This window comes from Myxocyprinus asiaticus, chromosome 16, assembly GCF_019703515.2.
Source record: "Myxocyprinus asiaticus isolate MX2 ecotype Aquarium Trade chromosome 16, UBuf_Myxa_2, whole genome shotgun sequence".
NCBI classification, from domain to species: Eukaryota; Metazoa; Chordata; class Actinopteri; order Cypriniformes; family Catostomidae; genus Myxocyprinus; species Myxocyprinus asiaticus.
This window is the reverse complement of record NC_059359.1, coordinates 16238729-16264643: the sequence shown is the minus strand read 5'-3', so window position 1 is coordinate 16264643 and position 25915 is coordinate 16238729. Positions and strand designations below refer to the sequence as shown.

Below are 25915 nucleotides of genomic sequence, written 5' to 3'. Positions count from 1 at the left end.
GTCAAGAGCTGCCCCAGTTGTCAGCACTCACATTCTAGGAAATTTTATACATTTGACCCTTGGAGCCGTGAGATAAGACGGTTTAAACTATCACAATATAACAGCATAGACTAGAAAGAGTTTGTGTTCCTGCAGTTCAATACGATCCATTTCAGGCTGATCAATAATTATGCGATTTAACCGCAAACATGTCTGCCTCCGTTGCTGAGAGCCTTCTGTACAAATGTCTTTGATTCAATGATTTGTTTGCCTCATCACTCAAAAATGTGCACAGAAGAGACCCTGAGTGGTATTTTTCATATTTAAAAATATTTTTTTATATATTTTTTACAATTAAGGTAAACAAATAAAAAATAAAAATAAAACACGTGGAGAAAACATGCCTTCATTATTTGTAACTCTTTTTTTCTTTTATTTATTTATTTATTTTTTACTGTATTTCACTACTTTTAAACATACTAAACCTGACTGGGTACAATGGCTGTTTGGTTGAAATAAGTCCTCTTACTGAAAAAACCCCCCACCTTGTTAAGCAATTTCAGAGCAAATACATAGGCCTACATACTATGGAGACGGTCAAAAGGCTGAAAATATTGAGATATATCACCCAGCTTTATTGCACACCGACAAACCGTACAGATGTGGCCAATCTAAATAACCTAAATATTTGCATACTTGTACACATTCATAAACAAAGTCAGTCTGTCTTAATCAGGCTTAAGCGTCTCAATCCAAAAACAGCTTGGATTGATCTCTTTCTCTCTGTTCTGGACTGAAATATTTTTTTAGTCTCATTCTTAATAATCTGACCTATGTTATGCTTTCTGTTTGAAGCAGCTGTGATGAAGGACTTGGCTAAAGTTAAAGGTACATTCAGAGGTTATGTATATTTTATCTGTGAATTCTTGCTTTTTATCCACAAACCCTGAAATTGTCACATGATAACGCCACAACAACATGATAACAGACTATGATTTGTTGGTGATGCTTGTGTTCTAGACCTATCAAAGGGTTGAAGAAACACACAAGGAACATGCAATAAATAACATGTTGCAATGAGAATGCCACATAAAATAATCAACTTCTAAAACCTACATAATGTAGGACTGGATTTTTTTTTAATGGAAAGAAGCCAAGAGTTCAATACAGCTCTATTCAACAGAAAATGGACTACCACAGAAACTTTCCCATCATAAGTCATTAGTATCACTTTGTATAGCCTATCCTTTTAAGCAACAACCAAAAAAAGATATTTAACTGTAAATTCAAAATGATACCCCAAAAAAGAATTCTGCATCAGCTTGATATCAGAAATCAATGAAATAGAAAGTATTACCCACATAATAAAATGGGGGGGGAAAATTATAAGACCAACTAATACCTTTGATTGGCTACTACCTTTTAAAAAATCTGAGTTCCCTCTCTGATAATCTTGTACAATAAGTATTAGCTAGTAAAATGAACCTGAAGCACCTAAAGCAATCAAACTCTGTTGATGTCATTTCTGTTGTGCTCAATGGGTGGGAGTAGGCTAGTTGTTGTTGTTTTTTTTTTTCAATTATAGAATCAGTAGAGAGCAGACACAAAATTATAGGGGAGAGAAAGAGGTGGAATGTGATTGTGGCGAGCAGGGCGGGGCCGAGCGGCATCTGGGCAGAGTGAGTTCCCTGTTCCCACTCCCAGGCACGTGCGGGTCGGACACGGAGACCATCCCGACACGACAACACTCTCTCCCTAGAAATGGGGGGGGGGTGTTGAGTAGGTCACAGGCCGGAGAATTCCCCTACCTGAGTTTGGCAATGAGGGTATGTGGCGAGCAGGGCGGGGTGAGGTCGGGAAGATAAGTGGTGAATGAGCTCCACTTGTGTGCCACACCGGTCTTGCGTTCCAGTGAGGGGCGGCGGGAGTATTTAAGGAGAGGAGACAGCGGCAGACGAGAGAGAGACGCACAAAGCTATCTGAGTGTGTGTGTTAATGTGTCTGCTGAAAAGCAGAGCGTGTGTTGGGGACTGCTGAAAAGCAAACCCTTTGTGTGCGACACTGAAAAGTGTTTTATAGTTAATAAATGTCTACGTGTGTTGTCAGCTTCCTCCTTTCCCATCCTTGAATTGTTACAGTGATCAAAACACGATGCAGGCTGGACTTGAGCACCACAATTCATGTCTAGAGCAAGTGCACGTCTACAGTATGCCTCAGCTCTGACAGATGGTAGTTGTTTGTTGTCTAAAAACTGCACAGGACAACACAGTCAACCATATATTGTCCTACTTTCCATTTAAGAACTTATACCAATAAAAATCACATTAGTAATAAAAAAGAACAAAGGAACGGAGGGAGGTTCAAAAACCTTAGCTGTGCTTCCTGAAATATTAGTGACTTAGCCTAAGTCCGGTTTTAATCAACAACATGTTTTTATAAACATGCAACATGAAATGCAGAGAGTAAAGCTGTGTTATTGTCAATACTGGCATCAGTGTTGGCCATGCCCACAGTTATTTGCATTACTGGAATTGGTCATCCTTGCCAGCCAGTCAGTGGAGCCTGTGGTACCAGACAAGGAAATGCTATCCTCATCAGCAGTGGTAGCCAACAGTCCCCTGGGTTAACGCCAGACAATGTTCAACACCGCTGCACAGTACAAACAGAAAACTCCTGACCCAAATTTTGCACAGATAGTAAGACAAAGCTAAATGACAAGACTAAAAGGTGCAAGAAGTATCATGCAATCTGAAAGCCATGAGAGGAACATTTTCCAACTACTGCTGTGAGATAGATGACCACACCCTACACACATCTACATTTATTAAATTTAGTATCAGTAAATGGCGCAGACTTAAACTTATTTTATGTTAATATACAGTATTTTCTCCTATCCCATAATATAGTCCATACTAATATCAGCTTAATATGCAGAGACAACTATAAGTACACCATTCGTTCATAAGTTGATTTGTCCGAGAATTAGTGGTGCTAGTGGCGCAGAAATGACACACTTCAACCATAAGTTGAATTGGGTCTCACATGCTGTGATCAGTCACATGGCTAACCTATGCAGGATTGCTCTCCCCAGGTCTTGCAGAAAAGCTCTCATTGGAGAAACTGCTATAGAGTTCACTGATAAGATCAAGTTTGGCTTTGGCAGAAGTAAACCCTGCCTTCTACAGAATTCTGATTAAACAGACCTTTGCACTTCGAAGTCTGGATTTTACATACAATGATGAATATCACTACAAAGTTATGTCAAAATATAGCTGCAAGCAGCAATTACTGGAACCAAGCAAATCAACTGCACATAAGGAAGTATTATTGGACATCACTGATTATGATTTTAAGAAAAACATGAGTAGAATTGCTTATCTTTCAATACAATTAAACTTTTGACCAAAAGGTGGAGCTGTCACCAAATGTATACGATACATTCAGCTTTGCATTCACTAAAATCCTCTATATTTTCACTTGAGTTTGGTGTGAACTTAGGAGGACTTTGAAAAAGTAGGTTTTCAATTAAATTCAAAATGGCGGAGAGGAAGTATGGCAGACCTTGACCTAAGGAAGCTAATGACACAAGTCTAATGTCTACAGGCCAATTTTTTCTAAAGTTATAAACATTTCATTATATCCCAACATTTTTGAGGTACCTTCAGCGCATGGCCCCGATTACTCATACCAGATCTCTTAATGATATACACCAATGCGTTAGTTGAAAAAAAAAAAAAAAAAAAATTGGGTATCATTCGACACTGTATGCCCCAAGGAGTCAAAAGAGACTATCCTCATAATTTTAGGCCAAACTGTTCAGAGGTTTTAAGCAAAAAAAGCAATTTTTTATATCTCTTGAACACAAGGTGGTGCTGTGCCTAAACTGTGAAGGTACCCTCAGGTCAAGCTTGTGATGACATGTACCAAGTTTCGTGTCAATATGCTAAAGAGTTGCGAAGATACAGCCTCACGTCCATTTTGGTGTGCTAGCCATCGAATTTGTTGAAACGTTATTCGAGAACGGTTTGGTCTATCAAAAAGTGTATTTGTCACCAGCGTCCCTAGATGATACATGCCAAATTACATACAAATCGGACATACTGTATGTCCTAAGAGGCATTTGAAAAAGTAGGTTTTTTCTGAAAATTCAAAATTGCGAAAAATCTAGAGGGCAGAGCTTCGAAATGATGCGACCCATTGCGACTCAGCATGACCCAAGCAAGAGAAAAAAACTAATATTGTTTTTAGGCCTTACAGTTCACAAGTTATGGGCCAAACTGTGTGTGCAACTTTAAACTGCGCTAGAAGGATTTAGTTAGAGACCCCATATTTGGGTCAGTTACATTTCAGAGTTTCCTTTATCAGTGTTCAAAATTTCACAACTTTGCTATGTATGGATCTATGGGCTGCCATATTTTTTTCTAGTTTGAAATCTAAGAAAACTAACAACTATTCTAATTATCAGTTGTGGCCATCCAAAGAAATGTACAGACACAATATCTACATTTAGGAAACACCAACAATCTTAGCTATGTAACTTTATTAGATTAACATGAAAAGCAGTTCTCACGTGCTTCATTTGCTCGTGTGCTCTAAAGGGCGCTTGTGGAGTTGCTGTAATGCGGATACATGCCTAAACGGTAAAATATACTTCAAAATTCCATGAAAATGCCCATCTTGGTGAGGTATTAAAGGAAACACAGTCATTTATGTCTTAACATAAACAGTGGGACAAAAAAGCAGATTTGTAAAACAAAATATATATCGAGGTGAAGACTTGAGGTGTAAATGAACCCTAATAGACCTGCCGCTGTCTAGTATGCAACCTAGTTAATATTAATCAAACTACAAAAAATGAGAAAACCACTCACTGCTCTTGGCTAAATAACTTTAGTAGCTTTAAAAAGTAATGCATATTATCATACAATAAAGACCGGTAATTTAAGTAGTTTTATGTTACATTTCATTACTTTTTCAATTACTGAATGGTTTACATGATACTGCTGTTAAAAACTTCAAGTACTGCTTTCTTAATTTGTATCTTTTCTCTATTGTTTCTATTTGTTCTATTGCTTGTAATTAGTTTGCTTGCCCTTACTATATTACTGGCTGTAATGTCTTGAATAATTTCTTGAGGTCTTGAAACAATGTTTCCTCAAATTAGTTAGTATTTTGTTGTATTATCGAACTTGGTATTGAGATTCGTCAAATTGCTTTGTAAGAAAAATGGGCATTATACCTGAAATATAATGTGACTTTTAATGAACATTTTGACACTGTACTCACATAGGCATTTAACAACAACAGTAGAAACAGTCATGTGGGTGATTCAAGATTTGCTAAAATTAGTAGTGACCACAACTTCAACTCCACAAAATACAAGGGTGTTACATGCCACTACTAAGACACAGACTGATTTATTACTAGATGGAAGTTAAACAACAACTCTAAAATATTAACAAAGGCTAAACCAGGAAGAGAACAAAACCTGCTAACTCAACGAACCGGCACATCACTGCTGACCTGAAACAAAAAATGGCATGTTGTGATAAAACAATGTACATCCCTGAAGACCTATAAAAGATGCGATTGAGCTTAAAGCTGCTGGTGAAAGTGCAAAGTGGAGAACATGGCTGGAATATGGGTATTAAACTATGTGAAGACACCGGAGCTGATATGTGAAACTGTTGTGGTATGTGACTAATGATTAACTGATTGCAGTTGCCCGCAAAGTGCTTAATTATTCGCAGTTAAGTTTGCAGTAATTGTGTAAAAGGCAGTTCCCTATCGGTCACTCACTCGACGTTGTGTCGATGTAGTGACACTAGGGGTTGAACTTGGAAGCCCCAATCACCTCTGATATTTGAGAAAAGGCCAATGAGAATTGGCGAGTGGAATTTGCATGCCACTCCCCCGGACATACGGGTAGAAAAGGAGACGGTTTGCATCCACTCATTCAGATTTGTTCTTCGGAGCCGATCAGTGTAGAGCTTCCACTGGCGTTCCATTCACCTCGAAGAGTGTATTAAGCTGTTGGATATATGGGCATTTACAGCGGATTCTCTCTCCTCGCACAGATAAGTGCAGAGAACACCCCTGGGCACTTCAGCAGCCACATTAAACTTTTTAGTAGTTTTCTCTAAAAGAGTGAAGCACTGACAGAGAGCGTCTTTTTAAAGATGCCCATCTATGTGCACCTCCTGGTTGTGGTCAATATCTGTCTTCCTCTGACGGCCACGATTGCTGTCTCACGTGTATGGGTCGTAGTCACGCTGAGACAGTGTTCGTGGATGGCTCATGTTCTCACTGCGAGAACATGACCATGGCAACGTTGCGTTCGCGGCTTTCTTTCTTTCATAGAGGGAAAGCCACTCCAGCCTTTCCCCATCCTGGTCCTTCTGCTTGCATGCACAAGGCCGCGGTGGCTAGCACTGGGTGCGATTTGGGGGCTTCAATGGGAGCATTTCTGCTGGGTGAATCCCCACGGACCTCCCATTCCCCAGCACGCTTGTTTCCACCAGTCGAGTTCATGGATGAATCAGGTGGCTCACCCCAGGGTGGGCTTAATGTCTCATTCGGGGCTCGGGATGAGGATGCCCAGCCAACATTGCCCAGCAGTTCTCGGCAGTCAAGCAGCAGACGGGGGCGATCCAGCACATCCTGCCTCAGTGTGATTCCTCCACCACCTACAGGCCACTGAGATCCCATACCCCATCTGCTCATCGCTGAGGCTGTCCACCTACGTCAGCAACACCGGCTCCGCCACAGCTCGAGTCAATGGCTCGGCCTCAGCGTACAGCCTCCTGCAGGAAGTTGACGCCCCCCGTCCCTCGGTCTGGCGCCAAGAACCCCAGGAGGGCTACGAAGCGTCCCCGAGACGGGTGACCAAGAGGTGAGGAGACCCGCTGTCAACCAGGAGGTGGTACACAGACCACTCCATCCCACGGTGGAGGGCCGGGAGGAGAATCTTTGGTTCCCTTTTTTTATGATTTCGCTGTATGCCCAAAGGGCACCGGCACTTTCATTTAAAAAAAAAAAAAAAAAAAAAAAAAAAAGAGCAGTTTCCTCAATCTCTGGGTCACATATTCGGAGTCTACGGCCGTCGTTATCATGACAACCGTACATCGAACACTCGCAGCAGGGGCACCGTGGATGCAAGTCCCCCGCCTTCGCAGCTGTGACACACACATACCCACGATCAGGTATATGTGATGCGCCACGAGGATGCCCTGCCTCCTCTCCCGTCGCAGACCGGTCCTATGGTGAGGTAAGTGCTCTAACATCTCTCTCAGCACAGCCACGAGTTCGGGATGCAAGGCTTCTCGACATGGCAGCTCCTGCTCCGCCCTGCCGCGAGGCCCCATCCGCAGGTATGTCAAAGGCGATTGTCCCCTTCAAAAAGCTGACGCAGAAGTGCATTCTGTCATGCATCAGGCATCAAGATTGGTTCACGGCAGTAGACCTGAAGGACGCATATTTTCATGTCTCGATTCTGCCTTGACACAGACTGTTCCTTCCGTTTGCCTTTGAGGGTCAGACATACCAGTACAAGGTCCTCCCCTTCGGTCTGTCCCTGTCACCTCACGTCTTTACAAAAGTCGCAGAGGCAGCCCTTGTCCCGCTAAGGCAAGTGAGCATCCGCATCCTCAATTATCTCGACGACTGGCTGACTCTAGCTCACTCTCGAGATTTATTGTGTGCACACAGGGATCTGGTGCTCAGACACCTCAGCCAATTGGGGATTCAGGTCAACCGGGAAAAGAGCAAGCACTCCCCGGTGCAGAGCATCTCTTTTCTCAGGATAGATTTCGACTCAGTCACTATGACGGCGCGCCTCACGAGCGAGCATGCTCAGTCGGAGCTGAATTGTCTGAAGTCATTCAGGGGAAGAACAGCAGTCCCACTGAAACAATTTCAGAGGCTCCTGGGGCATACGGCCATGGACGCGTTGGCACACAGCTGGCCTCGGGGCCTGTGCAAATATGCGTTTCCCCCAGTGAGCCTGCTTGCACAGACTCTGTGCAAAGTCAGGAAGGACGAAGAACAAGTCATGTTGGTGGCACCGTACTGGCCCACCCAGACTTGGCCCAGACCTCTGGAACCTCCATGTCTGGCCCCTGGATGGGACGTAGAAGACCTAAGTGGGCTTCCACCGGAGGTGGTAGACACTATCACTCAGGCCAGAGCTCCCTCTATGAGGCAGCTGTATGCCTTGAAGTGGCGTCCGTTCGCGAATTGGTGTTCTTCCCAAGGTGAAAACCCACAGAGATGCGCAGTCAGTTCGGTGCTGTCCTGCCTGCAGGAGCGGTTGGAGGGGCGGCTGTCCCCCTCCACCTTAACCCTCTGGGGTTGACGGACGCGCCGGCGCGTCCTGCTGGATTTTTTCCGCATAACAGTGTAAACAACTTAAAATACTCCGTCATTATTGGGCATACAGATAAGTGTAAGACATCATTAGAAACTATAAAGGGTCTACTTTTATTTGTGTACACTCACAATAACAACAAAACCTTGTGATTCTGTAAAATAAAGAAAATGAACAGGGTGCGTTTTCAGCCGTCTCTGTCTCCGCGAGCATCTTTCTGAAACACGTCACAAAAATGAAGTGAAACTCCGCGAATACTTATCAGACAAATATGAAACATATGTCTAAAGAAAGCTTAAAATGTCTACTTTTAAATAAAATAATTCAAATTTAAAACAAATATTCTCCTGCAACGTAATCTGTATGAAACAAAGCGATGTACAGTTTCTCCTGGCTCAGCTCATTATCCCTAATGAGATCACACCCACCAGCAGAGCGCGCTATTCATACGGTAATGTGCAGAGGCGATCAATGCAAATGGTAAACGCCCCCAACAGTGCCTTAAAAAACATCAAGTTTCATCATCAGATTCATTCACTTTCCTGTGCGTTTGGAAGATGGCATGCTACACAGGTGAGGATGCTCTACAGATGGTCCTGGATAGTGACGAAGAGTTCACATTTTCCTCAGAAGAAGAGCGGGACTCCGACGATGAATGTTTACATTTTGTAGAGTGACTTGATCCAGCCGAGGATACAATTCCGGATGAGTAAGTCATTTAGTTTTACTTACATTAGTTGGCATGCAATTTTATATAAACATGTACATATTTTACTAGCTGGACTATTTTCAGACTTGCCAGCCAGTATTCAGAGTATTGAAATTTGAAATATGTCCTAATAGGTAAGTTTTAGTTACATTTAAATGTTGTTTCGGCTAAAGCTGGTATTTAAATTGTATGCTCTATGATATAAATATGATATGTAATATGATATAAAAATAATATGAATGTTTAGATTATATTTTAACTAGTGTTTATGCTGCCTCATTATCATCAACGAAGCTTGTGCTTGCAAATATCTGTTCGGGTGTAAATGTGTAAAATACGCTGTAAATATGCCCATATTAGAAAATCAGCATATTACAATGATTTCTGAAGGATCATGTGACACTGAAGACTGCAGTAATGATGCTGAAAATTCAGCTTTGATCACAGGAATAAATTGCATTTTACAATATGTTCAAATAGAAAAGTTATTTTAAATTGTAAAAATATTTCACAATCACTGTTTTTGCTGTATTTTGGATCAAATAAATGCAGCTGTGTGAGCAGAAGAGACTTAACCATTAATATGTTTTTAAGCGACTGAAATAAACACAAATGGCAAGGCATGTCAAAACTTCTCCAGGGCCCAAAACACCCTCAGACCCCAGAGGGTTAAAAGTGTATGTGGCCCTCCTGACTACGAGGGTTGGGGACCTGAGGGTTGAGGCGTTCTCTGCCAGCGATATGTGCCTAGAGTTCGGTCTGGCATACTCTCATGTGATCCTGAGACACCGGCCAGGCTATGTGCCCAAAGTTCCCACTACCCCTTTTAGGAATCAAGTGGTGAACTTGCAAGCGCTGCCCCGGGAGGAGGCAGACCCAGCCTTGTCATTGCTGTGTCGGGTACGCGCCTTGTGTGTTGCGAGTATGCCCTGTCAGGTCAGCCCGTGTACTTGGGATAGGTGCTCCATATGTAGTGGTTCCTTGTCGGTAATCCCATATGAGGTGTTTTCCACGGTATGGTTTCCCTGACGGTAAACCCGTGTCTTCCCCTAGGCAGAGCTCTGCTCTGCCACCAGTCGCTGCACATATAGAGCTCCTCCCTTCCAGGTAGGACCTACCGCAGGGACTCCTTTCCATGTGTGGTACTTCCCGGGTTGGTAAGTCCATGTGATGTGCTCTCCACATGTTAACCTCCCTTCAGGCAGGATGTGGTCTCTGCGGTGTCCTTTCTCTGTGGGGGAAAAAAACACCTTCCCCGGCGCAAATATATCTTGGTTCCAGCTAAGTGAATTTTCATTTTCAAAGAGGAAAAAAAGAGAAAAGGTCAAAACAGCTGATGCGACCTATTCCATTGTAAGTACATCTTGTCCCCCCCCCCTTGGGGTACGAGGGACTACAGTGCATCCGGAAAGTATTCACAGCGCTTCACTTTTTCCACATTTTGTTATGTTACAGCCTTATTCCAAAATGGATTAAATTCATTATTTTCCTCAAAATTCTACAAACAATACCCCATAATGACAACGTGAAAGAAGTTTGTTTGAAATCTTTGCAAATTTATAAAAAAAAAAAGAAAGAAAGAAAAAGAAAAAAAATCACATGTACATAAGTACGTATGCGACTTATGTGGGGCATTGGGAAGGTTACGATGGGACTGTGTGCACTTGTTACTAAGCACGCGGTAGCTTGCCTGCATCTGCACCGCCGATCCGCGTAACACAGTTCAGCTGGTTGTGCCGTTTTGTATAGGGACCCCTACTGTCTCTACATCGGCACAACGTCGAGTGAGTGACAGATAGGGAACATCTTGGTTACTGATGGAGGGAACGAGACGTTATGTCCCTCCTGCCACAACATCTCCATCAGGGCATGGAGGTTACAACAGTAACCAAGAAGTTTTATAGTTCTATTTCTGACTCAAATCCGTTTAGTTTTTATTGTCTGAACAGCTAATTTTGCAGTCTGAAAAAGATTTGTAGTCTTGCAAAATAACATTGTGGGTAGTCAGTCCTAAACTTGATTTGAAAACCAAATTGGATTTGTGTGCAATGTGAACTAAAACTGGACACAAGTGGAACACATTATGAAGGTAACAGAAAGGTCTATCAAGCATGTGATTCAAAACACATGCACATACACCCATAGCTGCTTCTCCAGTAGAAATGCTTGTACAAATAGGATGCCAACATGAGGGAGGTGATACACAAGAGATGATGATGACTAGGGCTAAAACAATTAATCGACGTTATCGACCACGTCAACAGTAAATAAAAATTGTCGAGAGAGCAGCACTGCAGTTCGTGCCTGACTGAGGAGTGGAAGAATTACACAGCTCACAGTCCAGATGCACTCTAAACTTTTCAAAAAGCTTCAGGTGATGTAGATCGCAAAGTATGAGGGAATTATAATGCAAAAAACAAAATAAGTAAATACAGAAGCACTCTCGTAGTGGAATAAGCGGAGCCGGAGCTCTTTAAAGAAACACCCCGGAGTTACATCTTTAATGCAGTTATATTTAATGCATTATAGCTTTATTAAAGTTCAAATAATATGGAAGCAGATCATGTAAATAACTACAAACTCCAAGACTGGCATTTCTCTGTGCGGTCAGCGCCTCTTCTATGAGTTGCGCAAAGTGTCTCGATCTAAGGGGGACAGATTGAAACGGCATCCGGCTGAGGCACACTCTGTCGCGGGGAGGCGCACTCTGTCGCGGGGATGCTCATCCCTCAAGCGTGCATGCTTAATGCAACTAGATTACAACGTGATGGCTCGTGACTTATTGAATCATAATATACAGTATGTCACTGTGCATTTCTTATCATGAAGAAAATTGGCAATACGCAGCTTTATTAAGAAGAGAGAGTTTGTTTTTTGTGAGTTAAAGATGGATTGAAGTAAACAGAAAGGTGAGAGAGGGTAGTCTTCGCCCCATTATACACTGCAACAAAATAAGTTTTTGATTTGTTTTTGTTTTGGCAATATAAATATCTAAAACTCCTTTAAAGCAACGTACATTTTATTTAGCAGCTATACAGCAGATGAAAAAAATTGTTATCTGAGAATGTTGAATATAATATTAAAAATACAAATATTTTAAAATATCTATAAATCCTTTAAAAAAAAAAGATGCATTCACCTGAGAAGCAGCATATAAGATATTTAGACTTGCTTTTAGAGAATAGATCTTGAATATAAGTATAGTTTGTCTTTACTGCACTCGCAGAAGTATAACCAATTGAAAAAATACACATATACAAAATACACTTATATTTAAGATACATTCTCTTAAAGCAAGTCTAAATAACTTATATGCTGCTTCTCAGGTGAATGCATCTTTTTTTTAAAGGATTTTTAGATATTTTAAAATATTTGTATTTTTAATATTATATTCAACATTCTTTAATCTTACATTTACTTGAAGCAACATATATCTTGTTTTAAGGGATTTTAGACAATTTTAAATGGCAAACAAGACAAAAACACTTGATGATAATATGATTTTTTGCAGTGAATTTCTTTACTGAATGAAACTTAATAAAAAGCATTTTTTCCCTTTAATTCAGTGAATGTAATTTAGAGGTATTTTTAAAAGATGATTTTGTCCTCTTTATTGTTCGTAAGCATGTTAAATACAACCTTTTAGGTCAGGCACAAGCTGAATAATCGGTTAAGAGCTCATGATTAATCATTGCAATAATCGCCGAATAGTCATTCTAATAATCGTTAGATTAACCAATTATCAATATAATCATTAGTTGCAGCCCAAATGATGACAGTTACCTCCTGTTCTCTTGCTATTGCATTACTACACCAGAGGCATCACATTCTCATGAAGGCACAAGACAAAAGGCTGTCATTTTCTTGTCTTGAATACAACTGCAAAATGCTCCATGGTAGTGGACGTGAAGGGTGGGAAGAAATGAAAGCCCAGTGATCAGTGGATCTCTGAGAGCTTGCTACTCATCATGCAGTAAATCACAGAGCAGCATTCATGTGTCGTTCCCCCCTGGCAAGGCAGCCTGTCCCGGCAAACACCGGGTGAGCCCCTGACTGATGGGCGAGGAGGGACGTCAGGCTCATTCACTGTGGAATTACAGCACCTGCTGCCCTTTCCTGCAATCCCCTGCCTCTCGTCACAGTCCTCTGTTACATACAGCTGTTCTGTAGAGGCATGGTGACTGGGGATTTTAATCAGTGCGAGTTGTTTAAGATAACAGATAACTTTTTATCGCGCTGCAATAACATCCCAGACAGGATGATGATTTTGTTTTCCTACTGTACTGCAACTTATTCCCTAAAGGACACTTTACTGCATTGAAGATATTTGGCACACTTTAAACAAAGTATAAACTGTTACAAACCACCCAGTAGTTCAGTTACCTTTGTCTGTAAATTAATCATCCAGAGTCCATATTAGGAAGAGCTACTCTTCCACACAATATTCTGAGATTCCACAATTTACTTTAACCAAATTCCATTAAGAATCCAAATTCAGAATAATACACTAATTTTACATTTAAATGATAATATTTTAAACAATACAACAAAGAAACATCCAAATAAATTATTAGGGGAGTCTGGTCTATTAAAAGAAAAAGTTAGTAGCCTATAGTCAAAGATAATATTGTAGCTTCTGCTGGTCTACTTCTAAAAGGTCTATTGCAAAACAAAGCTAAACATTTTCTGTGACATTTACAGCAAAATACACTGTAGTGCTCTCATTTAATTTTTTTTTTTTAATAAAAAAAATATACAATTGCATAAAGAAAATGAAGCTACATTTAGGATCATTAAGGTTTTTTGCATAGTGACATTATTATCAGGACACTTGAGTAGACTGTACAACAAAATTGTTATTACTGTAACGTGTCCAGACTTTTTACTTCTTCCATTGTTTTCAGTGATGATTCTCATAGCCGTAACTGTGTATTACAGCAACAAACAAAAAAAAGTTGCTGTTGTACAATTATTTTTTTTTTCATTAAAATCAGTGAAAATTAAAGTCAGTACCACTATGATGTATTAATAATTCACAATTTAATTATATAATTTTTTTTTTTAGCAATTTGTAGAATTTTTATGTAAATTATTATGGTAAAAAACAATAATCAGGCGTTCACAGAATTCCCTGCATGATCCATCACATTTAATTATATTTTATGGGAATAGTCATGTTTCTTCTTATTTTTAATATCAGTTATGAACTTTGGGGTGTTCAGTGTTATATTTTATGTAGTTTATTTAATGTTTATTGCAGTATTTTAAATTCACGTGTTACCATGATGGTGTTTATTGTTTGTGTGAGTGACATTGTGCACGGCCTCTACATGTTTATTGGTCATTGCTCCTGGAAGGGCCTCTATTGATGAAATTCATGTCATCATGTGCCTTTCTGCAGTTACTACAGTGATTAACAATAAAGTGAAAAGCAGATTTTTATAGTTCCAGAATGTTAGCGTATCAAGTTTATTTCATTTAATAAAATAAACGGTAATGAACCGTAAAATATCGCATCAATTTTAAAGGCATCAAAATTACATCCCGTAAAGCCTGATTACATTTTTACATTAAGTGTTTGGCAACCATAGCTGTCGGTAATTTACAGTAAATTTTACAGATTTTTTTTTTTTTTTAAATGTCTTCCCTTTTTCTCCCCAATTTGGAATGCCCAATTCCCAAAGCGCTCCAAGTCCTCGTGGTGGCGTAGTGACTCGCCTCAATCCGGGTGGTAGAGGACAAATCTCAGTTGCCTCCACATCTGAGACCGTCAATCTGCGCATCTTATCACGTGGAGACATAGCGCATGTGGAGGCTTCACGCTGTTCTCCGCGGCATCCACGCACAACTCACCACGCGCCCCACCGAGAGCGAACCACATTATAGTGACCACGAGGAGGTTACCCCATGTGACTCTACCCTCCATAGCAACCGGGCCAATGTGGTTGTTTAGGAGATCTGGCTGGAGTCACTCAGCACGCCCCGGATTCGAACTCGTGACTCCAGGTGTGGTAGTCAGAGTCTTTAATCGCTGAGCTACCCAGACCCCCACGGAATAATTTTTTTACAGTGTGGCACTATTCAGTAAAAACAAAATAATATGAGTGGTTCAAACTAATAATCAGGTCTAGAAGGAATCTGTGGACTTCTTCAGCAATTTTCTATGCGGATGTTGGGGGGAATTCACTATGGAATTCAGTTGAATTGATCTACAATGTGTTAAATGGAAGAGCTGAGCCAACAAACTCTAACTGGTAGCTGAAAGCATTATAAAATCAGCCAAGATATTTAATAAATGCACACAAGGGGTGGAGGATGTGCAAAAATGTGTGAATGCTAATGATTAAATAATAAGACTCAAAGTCAGAATGGATTTTAATAGCTAGTTAAGTTTGGGCTTTTGAGTAATTTCACTCTGCATTCAAATGAATTAAAAAAAGAGAGGACATGAAAAGGAGAAAAGAGCGATGGTGGTGGAAGGTTGATAAGGACATGGCACTGGGCACATACGGTGACAATGGGAAGTGAGTTGCCCCTCAGATTTACAGCACTTCATGCCATCCACCACTGATGTTGCCCATGTGGCATGCTGGCACTAGACAAAAGACATTAACATCAGCAGAGAATGCTATTATTTTTCTTCTTCACAGAGTGCGAATTTCACCGCCACCTTTTGCAATTACAGAATGCCTTTGTTTAACAGAGACAAATCTTTCATAGCCTCCATTTTGCATGCAAAAGAAATGTAAAGAGCAGTTAACGCCAGTGAAAACTTCAAGATGAAATCCAGCCAACAGCTCATTAGTCTGATGGTTATGGTGCACCACAGGTGCTGCAGTGTCCTGCCTAACCAGGTAAGCAACGATCACTAAAGATTCTCTCACACTAACTGGCGGCTCACAGCCGTTGACCTCTGCCAACCTTGGTGGATTTCAAGAGAGTTTGACTATGAAAGTACAAATGTTTTTTGTTTTCTTAACGAAACCATTAGAAAAAAGCAACAAAAATAGACTTCTCTTTCTTAAGAAATACAATTTAAAAACAATAGGGCCCTCTATGATGTTAAATGATTAAATGTTATAAATACAGTATGTCCCATTATGACGCCTACATTTTTGGCTCTCAACAGGTAGCAACACACTGAATCCAGCCATTGTTGCCATTACCAAACAGCCATTTAAATATGAAATTCTAAACAGCAAACAAGTACTTATAATAAAAATGAAAGTGAAAATGAAAAAATGAGGCATTAGCTCTGGTCTAAACTAGGGCTGGGACGATTCATCGACATCATCGATTACAGAAATATGTCGATTTGCATAACATGCGTTGGCGCGTCGCAATGGAGTAATTAAAATGGCAGCGACCGGTTTAAATATGGATTCCCCCGAAGAACAAGCTGCAGCTAAATAAAACTCGCCTACGGTCATCTAAAGCGTGGGAGTATTTTAGCCAGAGACCCAACAATGTGGTGCTGTGTAATCTATGCAAATTGGAACACTTGAAGCGAAAGCATCCCGGAGTGCTTTGTCAAGACGGCAGCAAGGCAGCACCGTAAGTCCTGTTTACTTTTTGTCCCCACCCAAGCATGACATATTAGTATTACAACACGTGTTTCTGTTAGTAGTAGTCACTTTAAATTGATTTTCTAAATGTTTCCTCATCACTCCCATGTTAAAAGTAATTTCTGCACCGCTGCTAACGGGGGGGGCAGTGATAGCTCAGCAGTTAAGGCTCTGGGTTACTGATCAGAAGGTCAGGGGTTCAAGCCCCAACACTGCCAAGATGCCACTGTTGGGCCCTTGAGCAAGGCCCTTGACCCTATCTGCTCCAGGGGTGCTGTATCATGGCTGACCCTGCACTCTGACCCCAGCCTAGCTGGGATATGTGAAAAAGAAGAATTTCACCGTATATGTGCAAATGTATAATGTGTGATAAATAAAGAAAATTATAATTAAAAAAATTATAATTAAAATTATAATTATTATAACGTAGGGTGACCATACGTCCTCTTTTTCCCGGACATGTCCTCTTTTCGTCCAGCCGGGATTTCTAAATTTGAGAAAATGTCCGGGATTTGGCTTTATTTGCATTATGATGTGCATCTGGCCTAATACTTATTGTGTGTGCGCGCATATTTGCATTGCTTTAACCCCTCTTTGTAAGTCCCGCCTTCTCGCACACCAATTGGTCAATTATAAGAGGCTTGCAGCAACTATTGGCCAAATTCCTGCCTGTTAATCTCTCCGCGAACGCACAAAGCACTGTTGTGTTCAGCATCAAACAGTTGCTTGACAGTAGCAGCAAATGACAGCTGAGTGGAAACAATGCCCAAACGAAAGTGCAAATTTACAGAAGATTTGCAAAAAAAATTCCCATGCTTTCATCCAGGTCGAGATTCGTGGGAAGTAGAATGTATGACATGTAAAGCTGGCACTTGTGTGTCAGTTGCTAATAAAGGTGCAAGTGATTTAGAAGCACACATTAGCTCAGCGAAGCATAAAGGGTCAGCAAAAGGTGAAAGTTCATAGGGTAAATTAACGGACTACTTTTTGCGACCAGGTAATATTGTTATCACGTTGCTTCATTTTCCATGGCCATTCAAAATAATAGTAATAGTTAATGAAGGTACACTCATGGCATCAAATATTTAATTTTAGTCCATGGACATTCAAAAGAATGTTGGAAAATTCTATTTATTTATATATATATATATTTATGTTATGCTAATAGAGTGTTTTTTCACTGTATTAAATTTTGCATTCATAGTAACACTATTTTCTGTTGCAATAATGCCCTGCAGTGCACACTTTGTTTCTTGTACATTTGTTTGTGTTTAAGAGAATATGATTTAATAAAATATTGAAATATTAATGAGACAAGTTTTTTATATTTATTTTGGATTAATTAATTGTTATATTAATCAAGTAATAATTATAAAACAATCTTTAGAATAATCGGCAAATTAGTTGTTAGATTAATCGACTAATCAGAAAAACAATCGTTAGATTAATCTATGAAAAAATAATCGTTAGGTGCAGCACTAGTCTAAACTATTGTACTGTGCATAATGCCATAAAGAAACAATGAGTAATTTAGTCACTCTAGCCATTCAAGGAAGATGAAAGCTGATTTTATCATTTTTAAAATGTTCTTTGATGCAGAATGCAGTAACGCCAGCTCATAGGGCAACTGGAGAGGTTGTTTATATAAAAAGCTAACATTTCTTCTGAACATAATGAACATTATATGAGCAATGTACTCAACCTGCCTCTTTAAACAAATGTGTTGCTTATAGTATATATATATATATATATATACATACATATATATACACACACACACACACCCCCCACACATATACATACACACATACACACTATATGCAGTTCCAAATATTCTGCTCAAGCACTGTTGCCACTTGGTTCAAGCAATAATACTTCTCATTCACTTAGTTCTCCGCTTTGTGCTGATAAACTAAAAAATAATATCATTAAGCTCTCCCACCTCACCACCAAGCACTGCATTAAAAGAAAGTAGCTCTAGCCAAGTGTGTCTGGGCCAAGCAAACTCATAAGGTTTTTATAATGCTTGCTTTAAGAGAGGCAACTCAAAAAAAAAAAAAACTGTCAAATTTGTCTGTCTCTATAAAACATACATTTCAAATGAGAAGAAAGATTAAAATCAGCAAAATTATAATCTTGCATAATAAATATAGTTAGTTAATTATGTTGAACAATTATCCAAACAAACCTCCCAGACTACTGCACTTAATCCAGGATTATGACATACCTAATTGTAGATAAGTAAGACAATGCTGGTGATATCCTAAAACACCTTTGAAGTTGCACTGTTCAGGTATAGTGGTTTGAAAAACAGTTCAGTCAGAGTAGTCTAACGAAATTGTATTGAATTGTTTTACTCTATATTTAAATTATTTTGCAATGTTAGTTTTGAAGGTTTCAATGAGCCTTTTGCTTTGCATAATTTTGTTATCATGACCCAATCTCCAGTGTCTCTTTGTAACCCCCTCCTCACGGGACAGCGTCTACGTTGTGTCATTTCCAAGAAATAGGAAACAGCGTCAGATTCCTGTGGTGTGTGTGTGTGTGTGTGGTTTGCAATGTTACGCTTATGTAGCAAAACGTTATTCTTGGCTGACCGTCGGGGGAAAAAAATTAATGAGCTGAAAATGTAAGCTTGCGTTTACCACGTTTCTCAACCACGCGGTAACTTGTTTGAACAATCAAGACATTTGACTCCCATGCAGCGAATTCGCCGCATTATGTACAGGACGTATGAAAAGTATAATGAATTTGAAGGATTTTACTTCAAATAAAGATTCCTTCTAAACGTCATGTCTAAGTTTTAGTCACAGACTTTAAATAATTGTATCCCTGTCAGCTGCAGGCATCACACAAGTCAATATGCTTACAAGAAATCCATATCTAGTCTACAAAAACACATTTGGAGAAACATGAAAACATTTCTAAAGCTTCTTGTTTCCTTGAGACGGTACCTGACACAGCTGTTGGCGATGCTGTAGCCATTTACTCTCTACTTGTCCGCATCCCATCGCTTGTCAAACGCTATCGCTGCTTGTACGCCTCTCTCTCGGCGTTATTTGGACGTTTGCGAGCCAACAGGGCTTCCCCTCGTGCTTGTCAAACTGGAAGCGCAATCATGCGATCAGCTGTTCAGCGCAACAGCAACAGCAACACCACCACCACCACCACCACCACCACCACCACAGTGTCGCGCGATGCAAACAGTTCACCGCACCACCCTGCACGCGACGCCCCGAGGGCCCCCGCCCCCTTCCACGCTCTAGCTGTTCCTCGGCTGATTAATAATCATGAGGTAGTATCCTTCCGCGACGTCTATTGGCCGAAGGAGTATCTTAATTTTCGGTTCCCTCCTCGCTGTCAGACACTGTGAGGTGACGTCATGGAACATTCCAAAAAGTCCATGTCCCGATATTCTTCATGGCAAGGCGACCCTGTTAAAGTTGTGTTGGTAATATTCAGAATCAATACTCCTAAGTTTAAAAGTCCTTTTACGCATTTATGATGGAGGTTGAATTGGCCTTATGTACAGAAATGAATTTAGTTGATATAATTTAATTTAAATTTAAAACTTTACTAGGTAACAGTAATCATAACCAAATACATTTTTTAATGGACTATTCGAGCAGGAATGCCTTAATACATGTAGAGCAAGTGTTTTATGAGCAGGCTCGTCTGGGAGATGCATATAATGGGTTGCTGATTTCAGCACAATTTATTATTATTATTTTTTTTTATTTTTTTCTGCACAATTCCCTGACTCAGTTGTACTCTTTAGCAGGACCGGAGCTTCTCGGTTGCACTAATGGCAGCATGGCCCACATGGGGACTATTAGTGGGGTTAACCATCAGCATGGACTTTAATTCATTTAACCCTTTCCCATGGGCATAGAGAAAGAGTGTAACCGGGGTTTAAAAAGAAGGTAAATAGTAGCTAGGATACTGATACTCTTTGGATTCATGGGGAAGTGTATAGTCAAATACATTATGAGCCAAGCCTGAGTAGTAAATTATATATTACACATTCTCAATGATTTAACCAAGCTCTATGTGTACCAATTCCTATCTTTTAGTGGTATTTAGTACCACATGTACAAGGAACCCATTCACACCTCAGAATGCAAAAACATATGCATAGATTACAAGTCTACTTTCCTGTCCACTCAGATTTCAAGGTACGGTGAGTTTGTCAACATGATAAAAAAAAAAAAAAAGGTCTGTTCTGTCTCTTTCTCCCTGTGATATTACTTCCCTCTCAACATGGCCTGAAAACAACCCTCTTAAACTCACAGACTGCATGCATAAAATAAATAATTGTATGCTAAATAATACACAAATTAAAAACTGAATATACTCAAGCGTTAGCTACACACTATGAATCTAAACACAGTCCCCCTGACAACCATATGACAAAACTGTGGACAAAGGAATAACTTTGTTTAAGAGATGCTAATGCTTGGCTTCCCAAACTCCATGCCTGTTCAGCCTATAACCTGTTATTATGCTTTTTTATATATATTTACTTTACAGGAGTAGAATTACATTAAATGAAGCAAAATACTAGAGTTAGGTTAACAGGCAGTGTTTTAGTAATAAGTAAAAACTAGCAAATCTTGAACCTAAAAGGTTACCACAGGCTCAGCTAGAACAACGTTGCGTGACAAAATCAGTAGAGTATTTTTTTATGATGTCACAATGAGGTGTAACAATAATGTTGGACTGGGTGTCTCGCTGTCGAATAGGTCAATGTGCTGGCTCTAGAATTAGAGAAGGGAAAAGGTGAGTCTCTCACCATCTCTATGGGGTCAACGCTGTGTATTTAGAAGGCTTAGACAGACTCCTGGAGTCTATTTAGTGTCCAGAAAAGTTCACCTGGCATTCAAGTGATGAGTCATAGCTCACAGCTGCCTAATCCTGTCATTGGATGCCACTGCCACTCGGACTCCCTATGGAGAATGAGAGGGCTGCTTCATCGTTGTGGCAGCCACCGACCTAGCCTGATTCAAATATGACACCTGACTGAGCTTGCGGCTGTGAGGTACATTATGGCTGTGTGGGTGGGGGTTCATGCAGAGAGGTGACACAGAACATTTTGATTGGTTGATTGTTAGATTTCTCTTACAGTATACCTTAAGGCCAAAACATCCTCTACCTAAGTACATGAATGCAGACATTTCTAGCTATGCAAGCTCGATTTCATGCGTTGTTGAGTTCCAGAATGCGTCAGGCCGCAATTCATAACACAATGGAAGTGTACGTTTCATTCTCAACGTTGCTACAAGGGGCGCTATAGCAGACATTAGTGTTAACTGTCTGTTTTTACAGTGAGTTTTCTCTTTCAGGCCAACTACTGTCATGGTGGAGCAACAGTTAAAGAGAATATTGCTGAGCTAGTAAAGTCAATATATTTATAGAAATTTACCTGAATAATAACACATCCAGTTTAATGGCACAGACTAGTGAAGGTAACTCTATCGCATTCTTGAGTACTGAGATTTGTTACAGCCACAGTAAAGCAAGAATGCACGATAAGCATATTAAACTGGACCGCACATTTGCAAAGCATTGGCCATTTGTGTACAGTATGTTTCTGGCTTTAGTCTCCACCTCAGAAGGCACACCATCGGCCACCTACAGTCCATTCAAAAACTGTCTAATGCATATTGCACACAAAATTGGAAAACGATTCTCGATCTAATTAGCACTAATCTGATTGGCTGGTTTGATGCGTTGGCTTTTTTATATCAGTCCGCATGGAAACAAGGTACCAAGTTGATATAATGAGCACTTTGAGGATTAAAGAATCACTGGATTTGCTAATGTTTATCACATTACTAACAACAAGTCTTTTTTTTAAAAATCAGAGTTAGTAGCAAGTAAACTTGGGACACTCCTCTTTTGAGGCATTTAGCAAGTAAACTAGATACCATGTGTCAAACAATATATTTTACTTTCTTTGCTTAGTTATGTCTGAGAAATAGTCTGCACTTTTTTCTGTCCTGTACTGCAGAGTCTCATTTTTTCCCCACTATATTTCTGTATTTTCTTTACAATCATTTGCAGAGTATTACCGTGCCATTATTTGAATACATTCAGTCTATTATCAGACTGATCACACTGTGAATTCGGCAACAGTAGGTCAAAAGTTTTGCTGCTGAAATCGGTCTGTGCTTACAGAAATTTGATTCTGAAGTGTTGATAAAGGTATGGGCACATGTGAGCTCCAGTTTTCAGGTGAAATGTCCACAGAATTGTGTCAAGAACTAGTTGTATTTTTAGTTGTAATTGATGTAATACAGTTTACAGGAATGCATATTTTATTAACTTTACCCCCTATCCTAAACCTGACCTTAAACCTAACTGTCAGTGGAGTAAAAAATTAAATTTTAGAACGAAAATGCAACCTCTGAATTGAACTCATCATTGTTTGTGTAAATGTGATTACTTTCTGGTTCCCATGGGACAAGAACTCGTGTCTCTGAGGTTATCAGTAGCTCTAGAGGAAATGTATTCATACTTGAACTGATGCAAAAATGTAGGGTTAATTTCAGGGTACATGAACTTTCGGAAGAAACATGTCCCTGTGTGATCATATTACTATTATTGTGGCATAATCTATATAAAATAAACCCACCCCTAAATGCCATATAGAAAGAATGCAAAATGTGATTGGTTGCTTTACATGTCTTTCAGACAGTTCTCCCTGTCTAAATGGGCAGACAGAATATGCTGCAATATGGGCATACTATCATACTGCTCTTACTTTTTCTTTATATGGCAGAACTAGTCAGAGTAGTATGGCAGTATGCTTAGCCATTGTCCAGAACTTTGGCTGTTTAGTCAAAGGTCTGGCTACACAAGACTTCTTAGGCCTAAACTGTGATTGTAAATTTCACTTCAATCTAAAGCTAAAGAATTGATGCTCTTTGAAATGCAGTGGACCGCTCATTGTTGGGTTTTATTCCCTGAAGTGGGGAGAGTGCACTGTGTCTCAGCATAGAAAAAGAAGGAGAGAGAGAGTAAAAGAGTGAAAGCACAGTAGCAAGGACACTGCATTGTGAATGCTCCACAGTGTGACAATATGATCCTAACAGGCTTATGTAAGAGGAATGCCTGCATGCTCATCTTCCAGCAGACAACGGTTGCACCGGCTGTTACATAACTAGATCAGCCTCCCCACAGAGCCTGGCTGTGCCTGTGCACGGCAAACAGCAGCCTGGCAAAGAAAGGGAGTGAGAGTGAGAGAGAGACATAGAGACAGAGAGAGAGAAAAACAATGCTGCTTCCTGCAGAAACACAAAGAGTTTTAAAGATAATGCAGGAGTGAAATGAAACATTTGGAAGAGGATGCTATCAGCAATAACTTCAATAATCAAGCCATCACGTACAAAAATGTAACACTGTATTACCATGGTCTTTTGGACTTAGAGTTAACCTAATGAAAGAGTAAAATTAAATACTTGAAATAGGATTCTATCAGCCATCACTTACAAACAAGTACCATGGTATTACCATGTTTTTTTTTTACGATACCATGATAATCACTTTGCTTGTGTACCTCTGTAAAACTATGGTATTATTTTAAGTAGCCTACTTTGGATTACCTAAAGTAGATATATATACACAATACAGTATGTATCAGAATACTATGGTACTGCCAAAGTACTTTTTGTAAGGGATTTCACCTACTGTATATAGTGACACTTTTACATACTGTATGATACTTTTAATTTAATACCCATGCAATATATAGCCTAGCGTAAAATCAATAGAATGTAATATATCTCACTTTGAGGTCAGTGGATATAATCAATCTTCTATTATGCGTTATCCAGACTTGCAATACCAGGTGCATCTGAGCCTTCCCCCATTACATGGACCTCAACATATTCCATGCATAGATGGACAACATTATCACATTTGACTAAATGAAGAGGAACAAAAAACATTATCTTGCATTTTCATCTATGACCTTTATATTCCTGCACAATAACTTTCCTCTTGTCACATGCTAATGTGGATTATTAATGTAAGAGGTTTGCATAGTGCAGCAAAAGCTGTAGGTGGTTTCCTGCCCCTGGACTTCACTGGGACACCAGAGCAGATAAACCCAGGCAGGCCTCAGAATCCTGTAGCACTCTGCTGCCAGGCTCCAGGTCTTGAGGAGTCTAATGGGGTGGTAATGTTGGGTAAATGTTTCCAGAGCACATGTGCCAGCAGGACCAAAACTCAATAAGCTCTGCTCCATACTGCAGTGTAATCCAATGTGCTTGGGTCTTACACTTACAATGCAATTACACCTCTGACAGCCGCTTTCAGTAATTTTACTATAAGAGCAATGCCTGCAAATCAAGCACAGTTCCTCTAAAAATGAGTGATTTTTCTTTCTTTCTTTTTTTGTTTGTTAAAAAAAATCCAGTTACTGCTGGTTTTGTGGGCTCAATCATTTTATGCTCTAAAATGATCACACATAATTGGGAGACTCATATAAAGTACAATAATTATTGTTTTTGAAAGTGTTTTACTGCTTGTGGTGTAACTCCATTTTTCATGTTGGCTTCCTGAGGCATGGAACATAGCAGCTTTGTATAGCCAGACTCGTGACTGTCTGTGGTCCACTTCTAGTAAAGTCCATATTAAAGCTTATTCTGGCCAATAATTGCCCAGTTTTTGTCCACACTTATATGTTTTTGTTTGAAAATGCATTAATTTCGCTACCTTTCGCTATGTTTACATCCTCATTAGAATGGTGTTGTCCTTCATCATTTGAAAAACAATGAAGATAGGAAGCTGACGTTAAGAGTTTTCAAATGAAAACAGATTAGTGTGGATGTGGCCTCAGACAGGAAGGGTCATCAGACTAACATGTTTGTCACAGTTTGTTTTGGTGTACTCAGCATTTAAGTGTGTGTAAATTTAAAAGTGTAACTCCGAAATCAAGATGGAATAAATAGGTGTGCATTAGGTTATCTTGTTCAGTTGCTCTTAAAGGGATAGTTCACCCAAAAATTAACAAAATTATCTTATCATTTACTCACTCTCATGGCATCCTATATGTGTTCTACTGAACACAGATATTTGTAGAAGAATATGTCACCTCTGTAGGTCCTCAAAATGCAAGTGAATGGGTACCAACGTTTTGAAGCTCCAAAAAGCACATAAAGGCAGCATCAAAGTAATCCATAAGACTCCTGTGGTTAAATCCATATCAAAAGCGATATGATAGGTGTGAGTGAGAAACAGATCAATAATTAAGTCCTTTTTTTACTATAAATTGTCCTCCCTGTCCAGTAGGTG

The 25915-nt window shown here is 39.8% G+C and overlaps 1 protein-coding gene across 5 annotated transcripts in view; it reads right to left on the bottom strand.

Annotated features, from left to right (window-relative positions):
• Positions 1–25915, bottom strand: part of LOC127453601 (transcription factor HIVEP3-like) — a 120916-nt gene that overhangs the window by 90428 nt on the left and 4573 nt on the right. For 4 of the 5 annotated variants that reach the window (XM_051720080.1, XM_051720077.1, XM_051720078.1 and 1 more), the window contains exon 1: positions 19573–19796. The exons of the other annotated variant lie outside the window; for it this stretch is intronic. The gene's annotated coding sequence lies outside the window, so the exon portion shown is untranslated. Of the gene's footprint in view, positions 1–19572; positions 19797–25915 lie in introns of those variants that run through there. 5 annotated transcript variants of the gene reach the window in all.